We start from the raw sequence: 6,385 nt of genomic DNA on the forward strand, positions 1-6,385 counted from the left end.
GAGTAGTATAACTGGGTCATATGGTAGGTTCATTTTTAGTTTTTTAAGAGTTCTCCACACTGTTTTCTATAGGGGTTTCACAAGTTTGCAATCCCACTAGCAGTGAATGAGCATTCCCCTTTCTCCACATCCTCACCAGCATTTGGTATCATTTGTTCTCTTGATCCTAGCCAGTCTGATTGGGGTAAAGTGATACCTTAGGATGTTTTAATTTGCATTTCCCTAATTACTAACGACGTTGAACACTTTTTGAGATGTTTCTTAGCCATCTTTATTTCTTCCTTTGGGAATTCTGTTTAGATCTTTAGCCCATCTTTTAATTGGGTCATTTGGTTTCTCACTTATTTGTGTTTTGAGTTCTTTATATATTTTGGATGTTAAACCTCTGTCAGATGAGTCACTGGTGAAGATGTTTTCCCATTATGTGGATTTTCTTTTCACTTTTTTGATTGTTTCCTTTGCTGTGCAGAAACATCTTGTTGCTGTACAGAAGCTTTTTAGTTTAATGAGGTCCCAGTTGTTGATTGCTGACCTTAATTCCTGAGCAACTTTTGTCCGATTTAGAAAATCCTTTCCTACAACTATATCCTGTAAGTTACTCCCAATATTTTCTTCTAATGGTTTCAGAGTTTCTAGTTTCACATTGAGGTCTTTGATCCATTTGGAGTTGACTTTTGTGTAAGGAGAAAGATAAAGATCTAGTTTCATTCTTCTACAGGTGGAGGTCCAGTTTTGCCAGTACCATTTGTTGAAGATGCTGTCTTTCCTCCATTGTGTGTTATTGGCACCTTTGTCAAATATCAGGTAGCTGAAATTGTGTGTACTCAGGTTTGAATCGTCAATGATGTTCCATTGACCTATGTGTCTGTTTTTGCAGCAGTACCATGCTGTTTTTATGACTATGGCCCTGTAGTATAATTTGAGGTCTGCTATAGGAATCCCCCCAGTGTTGCTCTTTGTGCTCAGGGTTGCTTTGGCTATCCGGGGTCTTTTGTGCCTCCATATAAATTTAAGGATGGATTTTTCTAATTCTGTGAAGTGTGTCATGGGGATTTTGATTGGGATTGGGGTTTCATTGAGCGTATATATTGCTTTTGGTAGGATGGTCATTTTCACAATAGTAATTCTTCCAATCCATGAGCATGGAAGGTCCTTCCATCTTCTGGTGTCTTCCTCAATCTCTTTCTTTAAAGATTTAAATTTTTCATTGCAGAGATCTTTGATGTCTTTGGTCAGGTTTATTACAAAACTTTTTTTTTTGAAGCTATTGTGTAAGTGCCAGGGGAGGGATGGGGTGTTTGCTCAACCACTATGCCTACAAGCAACAGGCACACTGAAAGTGTTGATAATTTCTAGGAGTTTTCTGGTGGAACTTTTGGGACCTCTTAGGTATAATATCATATCATCTGCAAAAAGTAATAGTTTGACCTCTTCTTTTCCAATTAGTACTCCTTTAATTTCCTTCTCCTGTCTTATTGCTCTAGCAAGAATTTCAAGCACTATGTTGAAAAGGAGTGGAGACAGTGGATATCCTTTTCTGGGTCCTGATGTCAATGGGAATGCTTCCAGTTTTTCTCCATTTAGAATGATGTTGGCTGTGGGTTTGTTATATATGGCTTTAATTATGTTGAGGTATGTTTTCTCCAGTCCAATTCCCTCTAGGACTTTGAACATAAATGCATGCTGAATTTTTGTCAAAAGCTGTTCTGCATCTATTGAGATGACAATGTGATTTTTGTCTTTGAGTCCATTTATATGATTAATGATGTTTATTGACTTGCATATGTTGAACCATCCCTGCATCTCTGGGATAAAGCCTACTTGATCATGGTGAATGATCTTTTTGATGAATGTCTGTATGCAGTTTGCATGTATTGAGAATTTTTGTGTCTATGTTCATTAAGGATATGGGTCTATAGTTTTCTTTTTTGTTTGTGTCTTACCGTGGTTTGGATATTAGACTGATGCTGGCTTCATAGAATAAATTTGGGAGTTTTCCCTCTGTTTCTATCATTTTGAATAATGTAAGTAGTATTGATTGGAGGTCTTCTTTAAATGTTTGGTAGAATTCTGTTATAAATCCATCTGGGTCTGGGCGTTTTTTAGTTGTGAGGCTTTGTATTACTGTTTCAATTTCCTTATGTGTTATGGGTCTGTTTAAACTGTTGATCTCTTCTTGGTTTAACTTTGGAGGTTCCCATGATTCCAGATATCCATCCATTTCCTTTAGACTTTCAGATTTAGTAGGATATAGGTTTTTAAAATATTCCCTTATACTGCTCTGGATCTTTTGGGTGTCCATTGTGATGTTTCTCCTTTCATCTCTGATTTTGTTGATTTGGGTTTGCTCTTTTTTTCTTTTGGGCTAAGGGTCTGTCTCTCTTGTTTAGCTTTTCAAATAACCTGCTCTTAGATTAATTCTTTGTATTGTTTTCTTTGTTTCTATTTCATTAATTTCTGCCTTGATTTTTGTTATATCTGTTCTTTTGCTGGGTTAAAGATCTCCATTTCATTATTAAAATACATAGGATCATACAGAAAAATTCATTTTCCATGCAATTGACATGAAAATGTTTGCACATGCATTTCTAATCTCTATATATCTGATATTTACTAGTGACAGTTGGTTACTTCCTGAGCTCCTTGTCATCTGAGCATGGATATAATGTCATCAGGTAGATTTCAATGGTAATGTTTTTCACATCTAATTATTATTTCTTTAATCATTGATCATACAGAAAAATTCATTTTCCATGCAATTGACATGAAAATGTTTGCACATGCATTTCTAATCTCTATATATCTGATATTTACTAGTGACAGTTGGTTACTTCCTGAGCTCCTTGTCATCTGAGCATGGATATAATGTCATCAGGTAGATTTCAATGGTAATGTTTTTCACATCTAATTATTATTTCTTTAATCATTTTTTTAAATTATTAATAACTGCATGATTAGAGGAAGCATTTCACTACAGATTTAACATATTCGGTAACACACTCCAGAGCAAGAGTGCATCTCTTTCACAAGTGGGTGCAACTTTCTAGGTTCACAGCTGAGTCAATATAGTTATACAATATTGAACTCAGTATAAGCCCTGTAGGACATAAAACTTGAATGAGTTTTCAAACTTTAAAAAAGATGTCCATTTCAATTTAGAATATATTGTTCCTTGCAGAAAGACTCAATTTTTTTGCTATTAACACTGAGATGTTGGCGCATGCATCTATAGTCTGTATGTATCTGATTATTACTAGTTATACTCAGTTGCACTTGGATCGTTGGTGCTTATGTATGTCTATGAAGTCATGGGGTGGATTCCAATGGTAATGTTTCTCACCTCTACTAATTAGCATGATGTAAATTTCCATGCTTCTTCCTCAAATATAATACATTTTTTTAAATTTGTTGATATTTTTGTGTGTGTATATCACACATAACATCGCAAACCATCTTATTTGAATACACACCCACCTTCCAGGTGGCACCCTCCCATAGCCTCCCTCCCCTCACTAGACCCCTTATACTCTGATATCCCTGCTACTGTCTGCTGTGTTGTCAGCACCCTAGCCATTCCCCACTATTTGCCCTTTGGGTGAATGTAGTCAGCATATGCAGAGGTCTTTGTTTTAGGAGGGTCAGCTGTTATTAATTTAGCAGCAATCAGTTGTCTATATTCCTTTAGATAAGATTGGGGTCTGCTGTTAATTTCCCAGTTCTCTGGGAGTCCCTTTGGCCACCGTGGCCAACAACTCAAAAGAAGATATCTCCTATCTGGCATTGTTGCTTGTTATGTAGCCTTTAACTATGCATATGGACTCTTAAGAAACTATATTGACCACATTAATCTTTGGTTATACTTTCCTTTTGGATGTTTAAGGCCATACAGTTGGCCCAGATAAACCAGTTTATTTTTACTCTTAAGGTTGTTTGAGGATCTGTTCCTCAGTGGTCACATGGGTTTGGGAGGAGCCCCTGTCTCCTTTCTTTTACCAATTCTGCCTATGTGAAGATAAGTCAAAGGTCCTGCTCAACCATGGTTGGCTTCACTTGGAAGCATGGAAGAAGTGATTCCTGTGTTGACCCTTCTCTTTGTAGACTGGACACTGGTTCATGTCCATCTGGTGGGGTCTCCTCGGCCACTCTGATCAAGAGGACAGGTGACCCACCACAATTACAGGACATTTTGAGAGATGCTCATAATCCCCTGGAACTAGTTGACTTAGGAGGGCAAGGAGCAAAAAGTGTCCTTTACGTCCCTCTGACCAAATTATTATTGGCATCAAAGTATGTCTGTTAAACATCCAAGAAGGTTAGCTCCACCAGTGTGGTGGAACTTTTAATTACTGTGTGTCATGTAGATAAATCTTGCGAAAAGACCAATTGTTCTCAGATAAACCTTACCTACACATATATTTATTGATCTGCTATGTATAATTTGTCAGTAGGTTGTAAGAGCAACATGATTCCCTCTGGTATTCAAAACTAGCTAGGCATTATTTATCCCTCGCATTGTCTCACCCCTCCACCATAGTTTTCCCACTAAGGTGCCCACATTTCCCCTTTTCTCCCTTAATAATACTCTTCTCCTACCATCCTACCTCTCTTGAGTGCCTTCTTTCCCCTTATCCCCTAGGTTCTTTGTATACCCTTTCCTCCCCCCTCCCTTAAACTAACCCAATTTTTATCCATATCCCCCTTGTTAAGGCCTGTTTCCTATTAGTCTTCTTTTTCAGGTACTTTCTTGTCCTTTACCTCTCTGTTTCCTTTCCATTATCCTGGTTCCTGTAGTTATATCTGGATACATATTCACTTATCAGGGTTTGGTTCTAGGATCCACATATGAGGGATAACACATGTCGATTTTTTTTCCTGAGTCTGTGTTACTTCATTTTGTATAACAGTTTCTAGTTCCACTCATTTACCTGCAAATTTCATAATTTCATCTTTCTTTATTGCTGAGTAAAATTCCATCGTATAAATGAACCACATTTTCATTATCCACTCATCAATTGAGCAACACTTACAGTGCTTCCATCTCTTAGCAACTGTGAAAAGAGCTGCAACAAACATGGATGTACAATTGTCTCTGCAATAGGATGAGTTCTTTGGGAATATGCCAAGGAGTGGTATAACTGGGTCAAATGGTAAGTTCATTTTTAGTTTTGTTAGAGTTCTCCACACTACTTTCGAAGTTTGCAGCCCCACCAGCAGTGGATTAGTGTCCCCCTTTCCCAACATCCTCTCCAATATTTGGTATCATTAGTTCTCTTGATCTTAGCCAGTCTGACTGGGGTAAGATGAAATATTAAAGTGGTTTTAATTTGCATTTTCCTAATTATTAGGGATGTCGAACATCTTTTAAGATGTTTCATTGACATCTCTACTTCTTCTTTTGAGAACTCTCTGTTCAGCTCCTTAGCCCATCTTTTAATTGGGTTGCTTCTTGTCTTGGTTCTCTGTTTTTTGAGTTCGGTATAAATTCTGGTTATTAAACCTCTGTTGGATGTGTCGCTGGTGAAGATCTCCCATTTTATGGATTTTCTGTTTGCTTCCCTGGTTGCCTCTTTTGATGTACAGAAGCTTTTTAGTTCAGTGAGGCCCCATTTCTTAATTCTTGCCCTTGTTTCCTGAGCCATTGATGTCCGGTTAAAGAAACTCCTTTCCTACACCTATATCTTGTAGGTTTTTCCAATTTTTTTTTCTAACAGTTTCTTTGTTTCAGGCTTTACATTAAGGTTTTCAATCCATTTGGAATTGACTTTTGTGCAGGGTGAAAGAGGGGTTTAGTTTCATTCTTCTACCGGTGGAGATCCAGTTTTGCCAGCACCATTTACTGAACATGCTGTAATTCCTCCAGTGAAAATTCTTGGCCCCTTTGTCAAATATCAGGTGGCTGAAATCATATTTACTTATATTTTGGTCTTTAATTTTATTTCATTGATCTATGGGTCTATTTTTGTGCCAGTACCATGTTGTTTTTATGAGTATAGCTCTGTAATACAGCTTAAAATCTGGTATAGTATTCCCCCGGCATTGCTATTAGTGCTTCAGGGTTGTTTTGCCTATGTGAGGTCTTTTCTGCTTCCATGTGAATCTTAGGATGTTTTTTCCAATTCTATGAAAAATGTCATGGGGATTTTGATTGGCATTGCATTGAATCTTTAAGTGACTTTTGGTAGGATGGTATTTTCACAATATTAATTCTTCCAATCCATGAGCATGGGAGGTGCTTCCATCTTCTGATGTCTTCCTCAATTTCTTGTGATTTCTTAAATTTTTCATAATCTTTGCTTGGGTGGTCTAGTTTGTCCACTTTATCTTCCAGTCTTGATACTCTGCTTTCCATTTCATTCATCCTATTTTTGAGGCTTTCTCTTGTCGT

Source organism: Nannospalax galili, unplaced genomic scaffold, assembly GCF_000622305.1.
Source record: "Nannospalax galili isolate Female #2095 unplaced genomic scaffold, S.galili_v1.0 scaffold1365, whole genome shotgun sequence".
Classification (NCBI taxonomy): Eukaryota; Metazoa; Chordata; class Mammalia; order Rodentia; family Spalacidae; genus Nannospalax; species Nannospalax galili.